General features: G+C 46.6%; 1 protein-coding gene across 1 annotated transcript in view; it reads left to right on the forward strand.

Annotated features, from left to right (window-relative positions):
* Nucleotides 1-19,733, forward strand: part of LOC119092505 (tyrosine-protein phosphatase 99A-like) — a 127,955-nt gene that overhangs the window by 62,505 nt on the left and 45,717 nt on the right. The window lies entirely within an intron of this gene.

Raw genomic sequence — 19,733 nt, forward strand, 5'->3', positions numbered from 1 at the left:
GGAAATGGGCGGTCATCAGTTGGCGCGGGGAGAAACAGGTTTTTGCTCTTTAGCACCGGCAAACCCGATCTGGGTTCTGCTCATGTTCCGTCACTGCTCCCATCTCCCTTTCACCTGCCCCTCTATCTAGGTGATGCTCTCCGTCCTCGTATTGCACGCAAGCGCTCCAGGATTTTTGTAATGGAATCCTAAAGCTTTGGAGCGCAGCTACTTGTGCTAGGGGCGCCATAGCTCCTTGACATCGTTCGCCGTAACGGAAACGTACAAACGGACGACAATTATCGCGAAATGTGCTGTTAGCTCCAAAAATTATTGTAGAATGTGATGGTTTTGCCGTCAATATATCTTCTTGATATGGCGGACGGGGCTTTGGCAAAACAATGCAAAGGCTCCTTACAAGGTGCATTCCGTTTTCACCTTGTATAGAAATGTGCGTACAGAGCAAAACTCCAGTCGTGCAACCCAGGTATCGAGTTTGGTCATGGGATCATAACTGCGAAAGTAAAAATTCGGAGAAAAAACAATACGAATGAAAAAGAACGTCGCCGGTATCTGTAGCATAATACGCCTTAAATTGTATGCGTTAAAGATCCGTTCTGAGCTATGCTCTTCTGCTGTTACCCCTAAGAGTGTCGCCCCTTACCGCTTCGGCTTACACATATAGTGACAACTCGATGTGACGAATAGTTTACCCACTTCCAACAAAGAAATGCTTTGTTTTATTTCTAGAAGTTTCAGACACCATAACAAGCCAACACAAGGATATTAACTCCCATCCGCTCAGATTCCACCTTTTCACCAAATTTCAGTCCCCGTCAGCCTTAGCAATGCAATAATGTGCTTGTAACAAGCCGCATTGCTTCATTAAATTTCACCCGACTCAGCCAAAAATGGTACATGAAGTAGAACTATACAATATGCGTTGTTTGGCTGATATTCTTAGACAATCTTCATTCCGTTACAATTCGTTTTAAACCAGTTACAATCGTATTGTGCTCCATTCCTAAAACACGTCGGGTAACTTCCCCATCTAAAGAAGTCAAATCAATAGATTCGTGACAACCCTAGGATTTTTCCCCTCCCGTGGGTGAACTATTTAAGTACATGTGTCCATGAATAACTTAATGGTCTCAAGTTTGGCCCCCCTCGCAAATAGTCAATTTACCTGTCTTAAAGGGAGTGTTCCACATCTATATGGGATTTTTGACTGAAATAGCCCTCTAGATCATTCGGTGCTTTCACAAAACTGACCTTCTTTCTTAATACCTAACCTCCTTAGTTTCTGAGTACACGCCCGCAAAGATGTGCGGACTTTTCGGAAGGGCTATTTCAAGGCCACCCAGGCATCCATGACGCCATAAAAATGCCGTTCATATCGTGTCATTTCATTAGTTATGCAGCGATCAAGGCCAAAACAAAAGAACTGTCGGGTGGTTTACATCTGGCGTTCATATGACAGCCGCCAATTGGCACTTAAACAATGTTGTGTAAGGTACAACAGCGTAATCGAACAATGACGCATTGAGGAGCATGCATGCTAAACAGAGGAGTTGCGTTGTCTAGAGTTGTCCTTTTCCACACAAAAGCATACCGGTGTTTATAAGTGAGCTTATTTCGCCACGTCTGATGTTTGTTTCAATACTTTCAAATGTGGAACACTCCCTTTAATACGGAAGCACAAAAGTCACTGGCTATCAAAACATGATATACTAAAATTTCGCATTGGGAGTTTATTTAACGAACAAAGAAGCGTGGAACATTTCCTTTAATGGTATTGCCACTGTCATCTTACCTTCACTCGGTGTGCAGCGACTGGGAGTTTCTGACCGCGTTGCTGGACCAGACGGCGCTGAAAGCTTAAACACAGAGTCTCATCATGAGATATTTTTATCCGCATGTCTAATTGTTATTTCCTTTGGAAGCACGGAGCGTATGATTTGTGTTTCTACAGGAGGTGAGCTATGTAGGCTAACTCACACCCAACCCGGTTACAGTGTAGGGAGCTCAGGGGCTCTCAAAAGTACGGTGAGCTCTTGGGAGTTTACGCCCGTCTTGTCGAAGATCACGCGAGGATAAATGATGCAGATCCATGACGCTTTCAGTAACTTGAATTTTTCAATTGCCATTTGTGACAGCGCCATTTGACATTTGTGCTATTCATGATTCTTGAATTAAACTGACTTGAAAACCATTAAATGAATTTGTTTTGCCCACACTGCAAGAAACTTGAATCGATATGTCATGAAGTGATTGACCTAGGATGGCTTAAGGAGACATTTGTTAAAAATTATTCGGTAACCGTCATATATTATTACTGCAACTGATCGACACAAAACTTAGTTCATAGCGAACGTTCACTAGTTGCAATAATTATGCCTGCTCGGAACTGCGATACATGTCGCAATCATTGACCCGGAGTCCGCCTCATTTCTGCCATCTTCAAAGCTTTTCGACAAAAATGATACGACTGATGTGCTTTGTCGTGTAAAATGATGTGAAAAGTTTTAAGCAGTGCTTTGAGGCCATAATGACCCCTGAGGCAAATGACCTAGTTATGGGCAAACCTGGATATGACCTTTCTTGTCGCTTTTTGTTGGCATCAAGCTGTTGTTTCTTGCGAACCGAGGTTGAAATAGTTCTATAAATCCTTGTCGGTGGTTCAGACGCGACTGAAAGAACTTAACGTACAAAGACCTGTCGTGATGTGACCTTAGTTGACCAAATATGGTCTGAAACCATCTGAAATATGACAGCATGATCAAACATGATCAAAATATTTCGTTCATCTCGATCGGTGATATCACCAGCGGCTTTCAGAGCACTGAACACTGCAGTGTTTGAATCCGAAGACGGCAAGGGCTCTCCAATGCACTTTGTGCCGGAGAAATCAGTCAGTTGTTTCCAGGGGCATGGAGGGGTTAAATTCGCTTCAAGTAAGTTGTATTGTTTAATTTGTGCTCGTCATGGTCTTCATGCTTAGAACCGCTTATTTTTTGGCCACTGTGTAAAGTGACGGTTAGTTTCAACTTGGGGAAAACGGTAAATTTGTGACGAAGCTCCTATGAACACCAAGTCTTTTAGATGCCGCATCCTCTTTACTACGCACTACGCCCACAACGGTGGAGTGCTTCTGACCTTTAACTTACAGGATAGCAATTCTGTTAGCAGTACCCCAACCACGTTAATCGACACCACGTTAGGCAACATGCTCTCGCCGGTACTGGCCGTGATGTCCGCCGACGAGCGAAGCGTCTGTCAGGCGCCTCAGAAGGTCATGACCCCGCACCAACCTTCCGAGGGCGGCGCAGGCCAGCCCATGATCCTCACCTTCCTTTCCCGCCGCCCCTGCCGATGTAAGGTTGCATGCAGAACTCCGCACGCTTGCAAAGGACCACCTTCGGTGCCGACCCTTAACACTGCTCCAACGGCGCCGTCTGCTGCGCTCCTCCTCCGCCGGAAGCCTTCAGGAGCCTGACGCCCCTCAGGATGCGCCCCCGGCCCCCGAGCCAGCGCCCATCTCTCTCCTGAACGTCACTACCCCGATCTGGCCTCGGCCCATCGATAACGCCGCGGATTTCGCCAATTGCAAGCGCAGTGTCGTCAGAGGACGACTCGGGAGGCAGTGTGGCAGTGTGGCAGTGTGGCTCCGCACTGGCGTGCCTAAAGTATATTATGGCTGTTCGTTTGGAGAAACGCCATCCAAGTCAGCGGAGCCGTGCCTTTCCGATGAAAGTGCGGCCACGGTACGATGTGACTGGCAGCGCCCCATTGCACACGGTACGTTTGCCGTCACCCCTCACTCCAATTACAGGCGATTCACGGAGTTGGCGGACATTACCAGATGATGAATCGTTGCGGCCGGTCTAATTGAGCGCAGCTGCGTGTTGCCGGCTGACGTCCCAGTCTGTGTGCTTGCGTCGTCGTGCTGGCTGTCGATGCGGCATAGTTTGTCGCCGGCACACGTCCAGCGTATGATGAATGGAGTAGCCTGCTTCAAATATTGAATTTAATATATTCGTGACTCGACAGACTGACTTTGATTTACGTGCTTTCGGGAATACTTTTTGCGAACTCAGCGTTACAAAGTTCATCTAGATGGGTGTCAAGGGTGTAAATATGATCTCATGTAACAGGCATTAAGCTCTCTAGTGGCCTCCGCATCAAAAACATTTTGTAAGCTGGTAATCCGTTACCCCGCGCCCCGGGCCCATGACATTTGGACCAGCCCGCCCGATTTGTCAAGCCCGGGCGCCTATATGCTGGTCCGACTACCGTCCAGCTCGACGCTGATTGGCCGGCCCTGGGCGAGAAGAGGACCAACAGACGGCAGATCCTGAGATGGCGGTGAAAAAGCATGGAAGAATGTCAGCGTCCATGTCAAAATACTGCTGAATATTGCTACTCTGTGCCATCCTACTCTCGAATTTCCAAGGTTTTCAAAAAGGCGCGTTGCGTAAGGATCTCACCTTTATGGCATGTGAAGGAGCACCATGAATTACTAATGCAAGGGAAAACCGGCACATTGTTTAGTAACATCTTACCACGAATCTCCAATCGTGGAATTTGGTTGCTTTTCATGTATAATCTTAGTTAGTGTCACCACTCTTTTGGATTTAAAAAAGTCCATGCCCGCCACGCACCAAAAATTTTGGAACCCGCCCAGCCCCGCAGGACAATTGCTTCCACTAAAAGCCACATGCCCGCAAGCTTTGTTTTTATTTCTGGTAAATATTTCAAATTTACTATAATTTTAGTCCAAGAGTTAAGAGCTGTAGCAATTATACAAGACTACTTATTGTAACAGTTCAATTTTTCAAGATTAACGCTGAGAAATTTTACGTGTTACTTCTGACGCATATGGCTGTGGATAACCTCAACATACTATTCGGCCTCAAAGAAGAAGCTGTATGAATATGCCAGTATCTATTGTTTTAGTGCCTGTTTTCAAAGTAGCGGTTCTTGCTTGAGTGCCGCATTTCATTCACCTCAAAGCTTAAATATTTGGCCCATTGCAGGAATTTTTCAGATTCTCAAAAGTGCCAAAACACACAGCAATCTTGGTCAAATATATCAAATTTTGAAGTCCAAACAGCATTTTAACGGCTATTCAGAAGGCGCTCAAAATAATGTAATGACTAAGACCTTGAAAGTAAGAAAATGTAACAAGTGCTTACTCTGGAAAACATTACTCAACTTGCACTCACAAAATTTATTTATTCGCTAAAGTTGTATTTTTTTCATTTGTTCGTGTGATTCCTTTATGTCCTGCGTAATACGCATATTCATGTCTGTTGTAGAGACAAAATGGAACATCCATGGCTTCAAGGTGGCTAGTATTTGAAACCATACAAGTGTCATTTTCACAAAAAAGCAATGGTGTATGCACTGGAAAAGGAAAGACCACAGCAACGCATGCTTTTCACAGAAAAAAAATACCTAAAACATGGCTGAACTGCAACTACGGGCTTCAGTAACAATATTTACCATTGCATACATTGCAGTGCCAACAATACCTGAACGTCGACCGACTACGCTTGCTTGCGTACATCAGCGAAGCTTCGAATCTTACTGAGAAAATGCTTCCAAAGCTGGACTCATTTCATACATTAAATTGATTTCCCGTGTCACTGCAATGCCACCAAATCCCAGAACCTGCAACGCTCCACGTCTCACGGCAACTATGTTGTAAAGGTTTGTTGTTATCACAATCCGGTGCGGCATAAGTGATCTGGCGCGAAAAGCTGTGTCTGTGAACAGCTGATTGAGCGTGCATATTTACTACCAAATACGATCTCGTTTGTGAGCCACGTTAACCTTGTGGGACGGCACAAGCGAAGAAATCTTTTGCAGTTAGAGTTGAAGTAGTTGACACACCTTCTGCGTCCTGATGCAATGAGGACGTACATAAACTTTAAGCAAGGTAAAGAATGTTTTTACTAAACGTGATTTAAACATGACTTTTGGTTTGTTCACTCTTTCGTTGCGCCGCTCGGTCATGACTATGTCATGAGGTCTGTGGTAAAAGCAGCCGATTTCACATGAACGCCTGTTTATGACATGCATCATAACATTGGAGAGAAAAATTACTTCGATGCTTAGCATCGACGCGTCCAAGTTTCGTAAACAGCTGATATGGCGCTGATCAGCCCTGGCCCTACTTTTGACTGCGCCAGGCCGACCTATATGCGCCGCAGTTGGCCTTTCATATCGCAGCATTGTGCGCCATTATCCTGACGGCTAAGCGAGCCGTGGGCGAAACCACAATACGTAGCATGCACTGAGCGGACACTGCTGGTTTTTTTTCTAGGTCACTGTCTGACTGACAAGACTGGTTTGGCAGTAAAGTATTTGGATTTGGCGGACATTGGCATACGTTTTAACTCCAATGTAAGTCCCTCCATGCCATTCAATTTAAGTACAACCCGCTGGGCGGTGTTTGTTATGTAAACTAGACCCGAGCACTTGAATTTGTCAGATTTTCCATACATTGTGTTCTCACAACGTGTATTGTACTAAATGCATGGTATTTAGCTTTACCCGCCACTACTTCTTGATGAGATCGGAATGTCTCTTGCCCTTTTGTAAAGGGTAGGGATTTCAGCCACTCAGAATGTATTTTGTGTTGGTGAAATACAATCAGTAAAGATGAAGTGCTTAAGGCATGTTATTCTGCTGACAATGTTGATGAATGTGTCATGACGGATTGGTTTCTGAAAGAGCACACTTGGTATCTAGAAAACCTTAACACTCAATCGGCTGCTACTTTGTTGTCAAAAGTGTTGCCAATTTTATATTTTCATGAGTAGTTAATTAGTTTAAGAGTAGATCATTGTTTGTACAATATGTCAAACATGTTGTCAAAATCGTAGCTGTACAATATGTCAAACATGACACAGCATGTTGAGCAATATCTGTTTTGAAAGCTCGTCACTACACGCAACTTTGTCAGAAGTACCCGCTGAGAGCCCTGCGGGCTTCTTGAGCCGCATGTTTTGGGTTTGCGGGCTCAAAAGTGGCATCTCTAAACCCAGCAGATTTTCTCCATTACCCATTTAAATTCCGAACACATGTCCTGGTTTGTTTAACCGCATTGCGTCACATTTTTTGTGGGGAACTTGCGCAGAGAGAGTGCAGATATCACGGGCTGTTATTGCAAAAATGCATCGTTGTGACAATCGGTTGGGTCGGCTTCATCACGGCGTCTCTACCCGTGCGCATAGGGATGCTTCCATAAAGTCTGCATACACCCAGGATGTGAGACAGTGTTGTGGGATAACATACTTCCCCGAAGAACTACGGTGGGACACATTTATCAGATTCGTGCCGAACAGGGCTTGATACAAGTCGCATGAGCCAGGACGATACGCCAAGATAAGATGTTCAGCGGCTCACCACCAGGAGATATAGTACGTGCCATATGGGGTTCCGACGTCTTGGTCAGTTCGAAAAATCAGCTGCTCGGGCGCGGTGAAGGAGACGGCTAACGTGATCTTCGTCCCGTGAATCTGGCCTGGGAAGGCATTGGGAGCACTGCAATAATATTATTACAGCCAAATAGGTTGACAGTTGTACGGATGGAATAATTGTTCGGGTTAACATCCTCGTCTGGAGTGTCAGTATATTCACAAGTTTCGATCAGTTGGTAGTAGCTCGGCCGTTGTCAGGCGTAACTGAGTCCTGACAAGTATTGGATGGTGTTCGGGTTTCATCAGTAGTACGCGTCGCATCCAACGCGTCACAGCACGACACAACCAGAATGTTCTGTTTATAACTGCTAGGATTTGAACAGCGTCCTCTAATTACAGGTCGGTTGAAAGTTCCATCACCGAGCTGACCGCGAGGGGAATTCCTTCCCGCTCAACCCAGTGGTGGAATGCTTGGACCACAATGATGTTGTCTGTCTTGTTCCAGACGTCGACAAATTCTTTATGAAAAATCACATGTATGTTCCCTTTACTTTATGTCTTGTGAGTAGTGATGATCTCGTTCAGTTTGAATAAATATCTGTCATTTTTTTGTTATATCCATGCTTTTGCATCTGTGAGATGCCTGCACTACATTTCGTCACCTATTACCCTAGTCTGTTTTGGTTGCGGAGTCTTGGCATTCACCATAGCCTAGCCTCTTGTCTCTTAAAGACACAAGTTGTTTTGTGTAGCTGTCGCGTCCAGCTACATCCGGCTTTCCATCGAATATTTAGACCGTTCAGCTCGAGACCGAGCGGTTGGTCTCTCGCCCGAGTCCGAAGTTTACGCGCGATCCGGCGTGCGAGCCGACCGCCTCAGGGAGGCAGACGGCTGCAATCGGAGTCAGGTTATCTCGCGTCGTACTCCCACGGGCCCTGGAAAGTCATTCTGGCGGTCCGGAGCGCTCCGATCAAGCGTCAATTACTGGGGACGACGCTCGGCGGACAGGGCGGCCGACTCTCCGGAACGGAGGCGCCCGAACAGGCTATCTCTTGTGGAGATAAATGGCGGCGCTGCTGTATCATTAGCCGTTTCCGGCGATCTGAACAGGTCGTGCAGGACTACTCCGTTGGACGTGTTTGGGAACAGTTGATGATTCGAGTTCAGGTGGCTGGCTTGACTTTTGGGCCAACGATTTATGCCAATTCGAACGATTTCTGGCGGACCGTGCCGAACATTGCAGCACGTAAAACTTTCTGCCTTTGAACTGGCACTCCACGATCGGATGATGGGGCCGGGGCTCACATAATGAGTGCAACGTAACGTGAGCTCTTGTCCTAGAAGGCAAGCAAATCAAAAAGGCCGCATCAATTTAAAAAAGCGACTAGTGGCTATGCAGTAGGGATCTATGGGGTCATGAAATTTCGAGACAAGGATACAATTAACGCCATATTTACCGTAAACCGCGAGATAACAAGCGGGGTTACCTGCGAACATGCCACTCCTTAATCCCACCACACATCACGTGGAGATGTGCCGTTTTCTGGCCACGATACGACCACTCCGCAACCAATAGCGCGTTATCATTCCAAGCGAGGCCGCGTCATGCCATGCTGCCTTGCATTAGTTAACATCCGAGCCCGAACGCTACGATTCGCAGACAAACGGGAGTGACGGTCGGGGCAAGCGTGATAGATCAGAGTCCGGCGATTCGGCTCCAGCGAGCAGGTGCGGTGCCCATGACCGTTCCGTTGGGGCAATGCGCAGCTCTGGTCAGTCAACGGCGCTAAGGAACTATCTGGATACCGCGCTGTAAAAGTTAGAGAACCGCATCTCAACTATCGCGGCGCAGGAGCTGAGCGATTTTCAGAAGACCTCGAAGCCCGGTTCTAGTTGTTTAATGATCCGCCCCAGAGATCGCGAGCGCCCCGTTGAAGATAAAGACAACCTTGTCGAAAATCTTCAAACTGAGATGCAGAAAACTAAGTAGGGGATGAAGACTCGGTGAGACAGGATAGAGGAAGTTGAGATCGTCTCCAGGTTGCCCTGTCTCGCTCTGTCTGATGATCGTATGGCGGTGAGACACGCGCCCCGCCTGGAGCGGCCCCTGTGGCGCACGGCTGGCCCCGCGGCCGCTCCTCGGGCGGAGCGGGAGCGGGAGTCGCACCGGGCGACCCGTGCCGACCCTGGCGTCGTTGACCGAAATCGGCCGCGCGGGGACGGTGCCGGCGCCTGGGACCAGGAGGACATCAACTGCCTCGTCGTCAACACCCCTAGCCAGTGCTTTCCAGATCTTCGAATGGAGGAGCGCGACATCGACTGGGCATACCGACTCCCTGGGCCAAACAACAGGGTGATCGCCCGGTTTGTGCGTTCAGGACAGGGGGGGGGGGGGGGGACGTTTGTGCGTTCGGGACTCCGTGATCTCATAACGGTGCAGAGGTGTGAGCTGCGACGTAAGGGCTTGTTTCTTAATGAAAGTTTAACAGCCTTGCGCAGAAAGATTTATCGTAGTCTTTTGCCGCAAAGGAATCGAGCAAGATTTCCACCACCTTCACAAGGGGTGGGCAAGTGTTCTTCAAAAATGAACAGTAGGGGTCAGCATGCGTGTAAATACGACTGAGAAGTTACGTGAACTAGGCATCCGGATGGTTTTGCGATAGACGGCCCTGGGGCGGGGTTTAGTTCGGAAAGAAGTGGGGCGCCCGTTGGGTGTTTCGGGCTGTGCCGCGTGCCAATGGTTTGCGCTCTTCCTGGCTCATGCTACACGTGAGGGTTTTTCCACGCGACCGTGTGTCTTGTGTCGTGTTTGTGATTGAAGGTATGATCCGTTGTTTGGGAACTTTAGGGTGGGAGTGGCAAGGCCGTGCCCGGGGTGTGCTTTTGGATCGCCCGTCAAGTGCTTTTAATTGTTTACCCTTGCGGTATTAACGTTTGCCACAGATTGCCGGAAGTCCATGCTTGAGTTTGGGTCACCCAAATAGGGATTTTTTGTGTTTTGTTAGGTGTTATGTCGTGCCCAGCTCTTTCCATAGCGTTGGATTCATCGGCGTATGGAGCATTGACGCATGCTTCGCCGCGGGCTCTGCGCTGCATATGTGGTATCAAGTCTACGTGTGTCTGTGTGTTTGTCACGCATGGAGTGTGTGTGCATCAGGCAGCCATGCCTTTTCTCAGCAGCGCTGTGCTTTTGGTAGCTGTTTCGCCAGTTTAGCAGCCAGTTTTGTAATGATCTCAACTTGCCTGCTGCCCGCTTGCTGTCAATGGAGCAACCGGGAATATCTTTTTGGCATTGTCCTAGCACTGCCGACTTTGGCTGTAAAGCAAAACCATATGAGCAATAATTTTTTACTCCTTTTCCCTATATTTTATGTGAATTGTCCACTCCTACCTGATGTTGTCCCACCACACACACCAAACCAATATCTTGCTTTCAGAGGTTTTCAGATATCATCCAAAACCGAACTCACTTGAAACGATTAGCGATAAACAAGGTTCCATAGAACCTGAACACCTATGGCCAAATCCTGCCTCACCTACATCTGAATCATGCTTATGTATGCATAGAGCAAGGGCATCAGGTACCTTCAAACCCGAGAACCCCAGCGACTCCAGACGCTTGCATGCATCAAGCTCGGTTTGTTTGCAAAATCCATCACAATCTACAGCTGTGTGCCAAATACGAGGTTTTCACGCATCCCCAACTTTTTTAGGTCAAACCACGCAAGCACCACACCAGCAAAGCAAAGCATTGTACAAACACCAGCAAAGCATGGTATAAAATTTGTATCCACGTATTTCTTTAACCTGAATAAACTTGACCTATAAAGCGCACCACTCCCAACATGTAGAAATTAAAAATTAAACAAATGCCTTCCAAATGAAATCTAAAAACTGACTATTAACATTCGAGCACGCAGTTTCACATTTTTTTTAATCAAAAGAGTTTATTATAAAATGCGACCCAAAAACTCAAAGTTTGTATACTTATTTCATTACTTTTGTTTTTCTTGCCTCATACAAGTGTGATGCAACTTCATTTCTCCTCCTTCCGATTACCTGTAAAAATACCATCTGGGGCTTAAAATGTCGACTAATTTCTGTGCAAAATGTTCTGACTGCTAAACTTGCACATATTTCGCAAACAATTCGGATTAATTCGCTAGCCGCCCAAACATGTTTGATATGCTTCCAAGAGGGAATAAATTAAAGGAAATGAGGGAGACGATTCGAAGCATGGAACTTATTTTAATCCATTCTTTTTCCCGTTAAACACCCAGTTACCTTTTTTTGTTTATGGCGGGGCTAAATAATGTTAAATCTAAGCCATTCCAGTTTCACTTCCTCGTTACATCACTCTATCCTGCCGTACACGGCTTTGGGACAGACCTAGCGCAGCTAATACTTAAGTGTTTGGTAGAAAAATTCTGTCCTTCGAAGGTGTTTTCTCATGCAGACGTCCTCGTGCATAATCCGCATTTTAGTCTTATAGGTCGGTGGGCATGATCGATGCTTGTTGATGAAGTGATACTTGTTTGGTGATTTGATGAAGTGTTTGGTAGCAAAATTCTGTCCTTCGAAACGGTTTTCTCACGCAGACCTCCTCGTACATATTCCGCATTTTTATCTTATAGGTTGGCGGGAATGATTGATGTTTGCATTTCGTGGGTGGGTTGCATGACCTTGACATGTCTCCTATAACAAGAAATTGCCGATCTTTACCATGGTTTTGCTGACTGGCAAATGACTGTACTGTAGATATGCACCACATTTTTTGACACAGGATTACTCTAAACCGCATAGCAATTACAGTATGAGGTGGAAATGTATTTTTAGACAGACCATCCCATTTAAAGTGCAAAGCCAACATCTCAAACCTTATGTCATTAAATCTGAAGGCTTAAATGTAAACGAATGCCTTTGTTGCAGCTAAAAAGGCATCAGCAGAAATGATTTTGCGGCTATCTATAAGTTATGTTACGTTTGGAGGAGATAAATTGTTTTTGGAGCATACCCACTTTTGCCCTTGACAGAGGCTAACAGTGGTAATCAGAATAAGTTGCTCAAAGCGATTTGGGTTTTTTTATTTATGTGTTGTCAACTTTATCTGGTGCTAACAAGCTGACACAAATGAATTAAAACAGAACACAAGTTGAAACCAGCCAAAACAAGCTTTATCATGTTTTATCAAAACTGCTGCTGTCAAGAAATGGTTGGGGTGAGTTGAGATGATGTTCAACATATAGGTTACTTTAGTTTAACCTAACCTAGTAGTCTAAATTAGGTTAAGTCGGTTAACTACATGGCAAGTGGCGATAGGAACTTTGCAGGAATCAGTGACTCGCACAGCTGCTGTGATACAAAAAGACTAGACAGGACAACACACTGCACCTTCGTTAGAAACAAACAACAAAGCAATACCAGAATTCTGACACAGCATCGAACGCACTGTTTCTTGCAGAGACGAAGCTGCAGGTAATGTAAATTGTATGCGACTTGTTGCTAGATTAAAAATATCATCCGGGAACCAGGCTAGAATTTATCTAAACAGAAATGAGAAATTGCAATATCTTTAACACGCGCCCGGGTGGCCGGCTAGGTACCTTTCGCTCGGGGGGGGGAGGGGTCAATTTGACCACCCACCCCCCCCCCCAAGATCTCGGGAACTAAGAAAGCTGGAGACGCCAAATTTACAGGGTGTGTTGACCTGTATGTGAACTCACTTAGGTCCAAGTTTCAGGTTCCTACGTCATGATCTTTGGGTCAAAAAGGAAAGTGAAAGTGAAAATAAGTACATTGTAAGCACACAGTGCACTGCTCGCCATACAAAAATTTGCCAGCTTGTACGTCTATTTGCTTACCCCTGGTTGACGTACACTATAGTACAGTTATAGCAGGGTGGCACGATATCCAACGCGCCTTACGGCGCTGGTCGACCATCTACACTGGATGCGAAGCGATGGTGATCAAGAAACGATGTGTTGAAGTCCTCTATGAAATATTTGTCATGGCTTATCGCAACGAAGTACCTTGACTCCACCCTCCACCAGTTTCAGGCACCACAAATACTTGATATAAGCAAGAACGGTCGTGAGCTGGTTTTTCGGCGCTATAAACGGAAGATCTTATTTTGACAGCAGTCAACTTTCACTGTGTTACAGGCCTGAACGAGTTAAACTAGTTAGTTATCCGTGTTACTGTGAGCGAGTTATCTGAGTATGCACAACTTAGGAGAACAGTCTGTCAAACTGTACCTTGGAACAGAAATCCCAGTTTTTACACGGCATTCTCTAGCCGACAAACCGCATCCAACCTAAGACCAATTATAAAAGTAGCTCGCACACCAGCTGTTGTGTATGGCCGTCTCTGACATTCATAATGTTGTACGGCTAGATGGTAAGGACTGTATCATTAAGATACGAAAATCCCTCACGTCCATCAGAGGTAAGCGAAGTAAGGCAGTATTCGATGTGCAGCAAGTCATTACTGCGCAACGTGCAGAGCGGAGCGAGTCAGTGTTTAAAGGAAAATAAGGCCAACCTTATGCCCATAGTACAATAAATTAGCCAAGGAAACAGTGGACACACACACACGCACACACACACACACACACACACACACACACACACACACACACACACACACACACACACACACACACACACACACACACACACACACACACACACACACACACACACACACACACACATATATATATATATATATATATATATATATATATATATATATATATATATGTGCAGCAATTATATATAACCCGTGAGCTTCCCCCAGCACACATACATAAAGCAAACCAGACCGTGTTTTTCTGTTTCTGAAGAAGAAGTTTCTGGGTTCCGAAGTTGCGGCAAATCGGTTGTACGCTTTGATCTCCGATGCCTTGATGCCACGGTGTTTGTCATCTCTTCTCGAGAGGTTCTCAAGCTGTTATGCGACGTATCAGCGTGGGAGCCAGGAGCAGTAATGCTGGCCGCTTTTCCTTTTGTTGAACATTGTAACCACAAACAGTAACGCAGGTCCCTCTGAAGGGACGAGTTAGGTGACGGAACGAGATGATTATTTTTGTTTTCCCTCGTAGAAAAACCAGTCTTATCTGTCTGATCTTTGCGTCTTAACCAGTCTTAACTGTCTTATCTATGTGCATGATCCTCCTCGCAAATGCCTTTCACAGATTACGCAAGGTTTTCCATGCAACGTCTCAGGGATAATTATAAATTTAAGATGAGGACGACCACCACCTTTCTCTCTCTCTCTCTCTCTCTCTCTCTCTCTCTCTCTCTCTCTCTCTCTCTCTCTCTCTCTCTCTCTCTCTCTCTCTCTCTCTCTCTCTCTCTCTCTCTCTCTCTCTCTCTCTCTCTCTCTCTCTCTCTCTCTCTCTCTCTCTCTCTCTCTCTCTCTCTCTCTCTCTCTCTCTCTCTCTCTCTCTCCTCTCTCTCTCTCTCTCTCTCTCTCTCTCTCTCTCTCTCTCTCTCTCTCTCTCTCTCTCTCTCTCTCTCTCTCTCTCTCTCTCTCTCTCTCTCTCTCTCTCTCTCTCTCTCTCTCTCTCTCTCTCTCTCTCTCTCTCTCTCTCCTCTCTCTCTCTTCTCTCTCTCTCTCTCTCTCTCTCTCTCTCTCTCTCTCTCTCTCTCTCTCTCTCTCTCTCTCTCTCTCTCTCTCTCTCTCTCTCTCTCTCTCTCTCTCTCTCTCTCTCTCTCTCTCTCTCTCTCTCTCTCTCTCTCTCTCTCTCTCTCTCTCTCTCTCTCTCTCTCTCTCTCTCTCTCTCTCTCTCTCTCTCTCTCTCTCTCTCTCTCTCTCTCTCTCTCTCTCTCTCTCTCTCTCTCTCTCTCTCTCTCTCTTTTTTTCTCATTTAACGTTTTTACTACGCTAACGGCTGGCAAAATATATAGCCGCTATTGTTTCATCATGCCAACACGAGCAACCACGCATAAGCAGCAATGATTGACACATTAAAAAACGCTTCAAACCGATATGGACAGTTGTTTTGGTCCACTAAATCATTCTGCACCAATGGGCGCGGCCAGCGTGGTGGCAACGCTTTCTTGGTTGGCGTCCCATCGACAATTTAAGGTCGGCCAACACCTTTTGGTCCCAAACAAATTGCCACTGCCGACGATCAAAGCTGTGCCACGAAATGGTGCGAAGAGGTGGGGGAGAAGTTGGTTTTGACGGCGCAGCCAATTACGCTGTCGAGCGGGTCTGCTCCTTGTCGCCGGCGTTCCCCACCGCTCCATTGTGTGACGTTTGAGAGCATCTTGAACGGAGACCGCAGACGCGCGCAAGATCGCGTCGAGGGCTCACGTTAGACTTCTCAGCGGAAAGGAACGTTGAAGGAAGTCATGCTGACAGACGATGAGCACGCCTCCCGGGGAGCTTGAGAAAAACGCCTGGTTTGCAGCAGCAGTGACTTCTGTGGTCTGCTGTGTTGAAGACGTCATCGATGGTAGTTTGCACAGTACAGCAGGCATAAGTTATGCTTTGAATGTGATGCGTTAGTGCGTGATGTTCATTTGGATTTCGGCAGAAGTTGCGCTAGGATTATAAAGTAAATCATGGCGGAATGCATTCGGCTGTAAACCCCATCGTGCGTGGGAAAGTGTAGGTGCTAACCGTGTTCATGATGGTTTCAAGTTTGATTGCTCCGTAATATTTCGAGGATACGGAAATATCGCACTCCGGGGAATGTAACCAATGTTTACCAGATAAGTTGGTTGCAGTACCTCCTTATATACTGCAACTACATAACTCTCAGCGTAAGAACCCTGAACTCGTAATGCCGAAAAACCAGGAGTTCAAGAACATTCTTAGTTGTATTACAGCTGTAGTTCTGCCCTTGTGTCTCAAACATTTAAAGTAAAGTACCAATGTTTGCACTATACCTTTGTTTTCAAGGACTTGAATAAGGGGCTTAGAAGTTAGTGGAGAAGTTTCTGAAAGGCATTAAGTTTTACATCAATCGTAATCCCCCTAAACATTTGACAAGTACCTGGACCAAAATGAACACTCTTATGGACATCCCGCACACCACCATAAAAGTAATGCATCTCATCAGTCTTACTATTTCCAACTTACGTGATCTGCTATGTTTGCAACGCACCAATTTGTCAAAATGTTTGTCAGAAATGCTACGAAAGCTTGAAACATGCTTGGACAAAAAGATAGGCGAACATGAAGTTTTTATCCCGCAAATTCAACGCAACTTAAGCTATGGATTTGATTTCTCCTCTCCTTTAATGGCACTACTACAGTGGCTTCTTCGAGGCACAATAAAGCTCTGGGAATGGGAGTATCACATGGAGTATCACGCAATCAGACTTCAACCAATGTGCTTCTCGGTAATAATCCATTCTCCTCCGTTGGGTCAATCACAAAAGTTCTTTTATCCACACCAATAAAGGTGCCACTGTGGTTGTCATGACGACGGTGGTCGCGACAACTGCAGGGAAAAAGTACAGTATTGATGCAATGCGTGGCCAGCGTGATTTGGACTAGAAAATAATTGCGTTCGATGTCTTACGGTGCTGCAGTGTCACTACCCAGTGTTATTATTGGACGTAACTGGTCCTGCGATTTCACTACAGTATGCTTTTGGGATATTTCTCAAAGGTAGGACGCTGTCTTTAATCAAAACGCGCTATTTTGCCTCACTACCCTTCTGTTGTTCCTGTTCTTCCTTGCTTCCTCCGAGCTCCCGCTCCTGCACCCATCACAACGTAAAACCTTGATATTATTTTGCATGTTTTGCTGAATGCTCTTAATTTACAATTATTGTCAGCGTAGGAACTCGTGACCATAATGCCGAATAACTAGCAGTTCAATGTACTCCATGCTTACGCCAAGTACTATGCATCGACCAAATTTTAAGCCGCTGAATCCAGGCACAGACCAGCCCGCCACAAACTCCTTATAATTGAGTCCGGCACCTTCGTCCACTGGTGTCCACAGCACACAGCTCTGTTCTTGAGCTACGCTTTATGATGTTGGCTGGTACCTACTTCTCTTCTAACACGCAAACAGCGGTCGAAGCCTTCTATCCACCTGCTCTTCCTTCGGCCTTTGCGCACGGAAGATCTCCCGTGGCGTCGCCAGCAGGAAGTGATAGCATAATGATCAACACAAGAACAAAAATAATCGACCTCCAACTTTTCACACAACTTTTAGTAGCTAACAAGCGTTTGCACGCTTTCTTCGCTACGCTCGGTAAGAAAACGTAGGATTTTGAATTTGCATGTTTTGTAGTTTGATGATTCCAGCTGCATCACATTGCCGAAATATAGCGCTGATGTGAAAAACGGCCGGCAGCGGCCAAACCCGTCTTGCTGGCTAGTGCACGGGTCACATGCAGTACGTGCAACATGACAATGCATGTAACGTGATTTTCTGCTCGATTTCCTATCAGCGCATACCACTTTCCAGTGGCTGCGTGCCCCGGGTACTGTGATGTGTCAGAAACCTTCAAAATCTATCAAAGATACGAAATTCAGCCTTTTCGGAACGTGTGGGTGTGAAACGTAACCCGTGCGTACGTAGGCGTGGAAACGCGCAACAGCCCGTATCGCGGCATACCAGCCCGTGCCACTGCATGCTCTGAGAGCGGAAATGTGGCGTGAAACTTAAAAACAGACAAAAGCAGCAAAGTGAATTTTCACAGCTAGTGTGCACGTGGAACATGGCACGTGCGACACAACCTCTTACACCATGTGATTGCCGTTAGATTGCTTGTCGAAGCATGACACTCTCGAATCGCTTCGCGCCCTGGGTACCGCAATATTGTAAAAGCGTGTGAACAATCGAAAACGTCTTACTCCATCCGCTGCTTATCAAAGCGTGTCGTCCCCGAGTGTGACCGTGTCCTGGGTGCCGATATTTGACACAACACGTGTAAACCCGTAGAAGAAAGCAAAACCCGTCTTTGAGCGCATACTACGCAATACGAGCGAGCGCAGCGTGTTGCATGACACATCTTTTCGTGCCACTCTCGGGTCGCCCCGACCAGCTGTTGTCGAGATATCTGTGGGAGATGGCATAATCGATCGGAGGCAGTGAAACAGGGAGCCAGGCACGTAATCAAGACGGCTGTTTCACCTTGAACAACCTCGGCCGCCGAGGGACTGAACAGCGCCGTTCCGTCACGGTGTAAAAAGCCACCATGCGACCCATTACTGCAGGCTGATTTGCGAGCGAACCATTGCAAAATGTAAGTGACAAAAGGGTGGCTGAGAGACAAATGAAACGGGCAACACGTGGATGTAGTTTTCAACGTGAAATTATCAATAGTTTTGACGGTACGCGCTTGTATTCGGCGCAGACTTTTAAAACTTGGCCGCTTGCAACTTGTTCTGCCCTTTGTGGCGCAACGGTGCGGTGCACAAACTCGCGATGCACACTGAAACTTCTGACTGGGATAGTGTGCAGCGCCAGCCCTTCGAGCCCTTGATAGCCTGTGCTGAGGGTCACGAAGGTCACTCAGGGCCCAGCGAAGGAATGTCCAATCGGTGATGAAGTGTTTATTTTGGTTGCGATTCGTCCAATTTGGTAGAAGCATTCATTTTGGTTGCTATGAACTCATTTTTGGTGATCAGTTGATAAGAAACCACAGAGGATCAATAAAGCCGAAAGTCAGCTGTGCGGATGGCCATTTTGGCCTTTAACTCCGGAGGTTGTCGCGGGGCGCCGGGGTCTGTACCGTTTCGTCGCGGCGCACAGAGCCGTCGTGCAACCCATGTAGGCTGATGCAACCCATGCAGGCTGATGCAACCCATGTAGGTCACTTTTAGGTCATCAGGCACAGGCACGAGGTGATGAGAAGCGAGGGCAAAACCGTCGACCATGCGTGGTGGGAAACGGACATTTGTTACAAGAAACCAAGCTAGCTTCTCAAGAGTTGACTGTAACTGAAAATCTATTGTTGCAAGTGCTCGTTCGAGCATTTGCACCAATAAATTTTCAAATCACGTCTTCGAGCCCCTGTGAAAAACAGATATCTATTGCCTGTTAGGCTGTTACAGGGAGTGTAAGCTATGAAGTCCACTTGAAGCGGTAGTGCGACCGACATCAATTACACTGTGGTGTCGTACATCACCGATCCAGTACGGTGTAGACCTGGGAGAACACCACTGGCTTGGTGTTTCACCGAAAATGGGCATTGATAGGCGTGTCCGACTGTCCCGCGGGCGACGCTGGTTTCAATGTCGCTTGTTATGTGAACGTTACCACGATGTCGACTGGATACAAGCCGTGCGTGACCCACGCTATCGAGCGCACGCACGCGCTCGCGCACAAAGCGAGTGCTATGGGCTGAAGTTG

The sequence above is a fragment of the Pollicipes pollicipes genome, unplaced genomic scaffold (assembly GCF_011947565.3).
Source record: "Pollicipes pollicipes isolate AB1234 unplaced genomic scaffold, Ppol_2.1 Scaffold_3447;HRSCAF=4054_pilon_pilon_pilon, whole genome shotgun sequence".
NCBI classification, from domain to species: domain Eukaryota; kingdom Metazoa; phylum Arthropoda; class Thecostraca; order Pollicipedomorpha; family Pollicipedidae; genus Pollicipes; species Pollicipes pollicipes.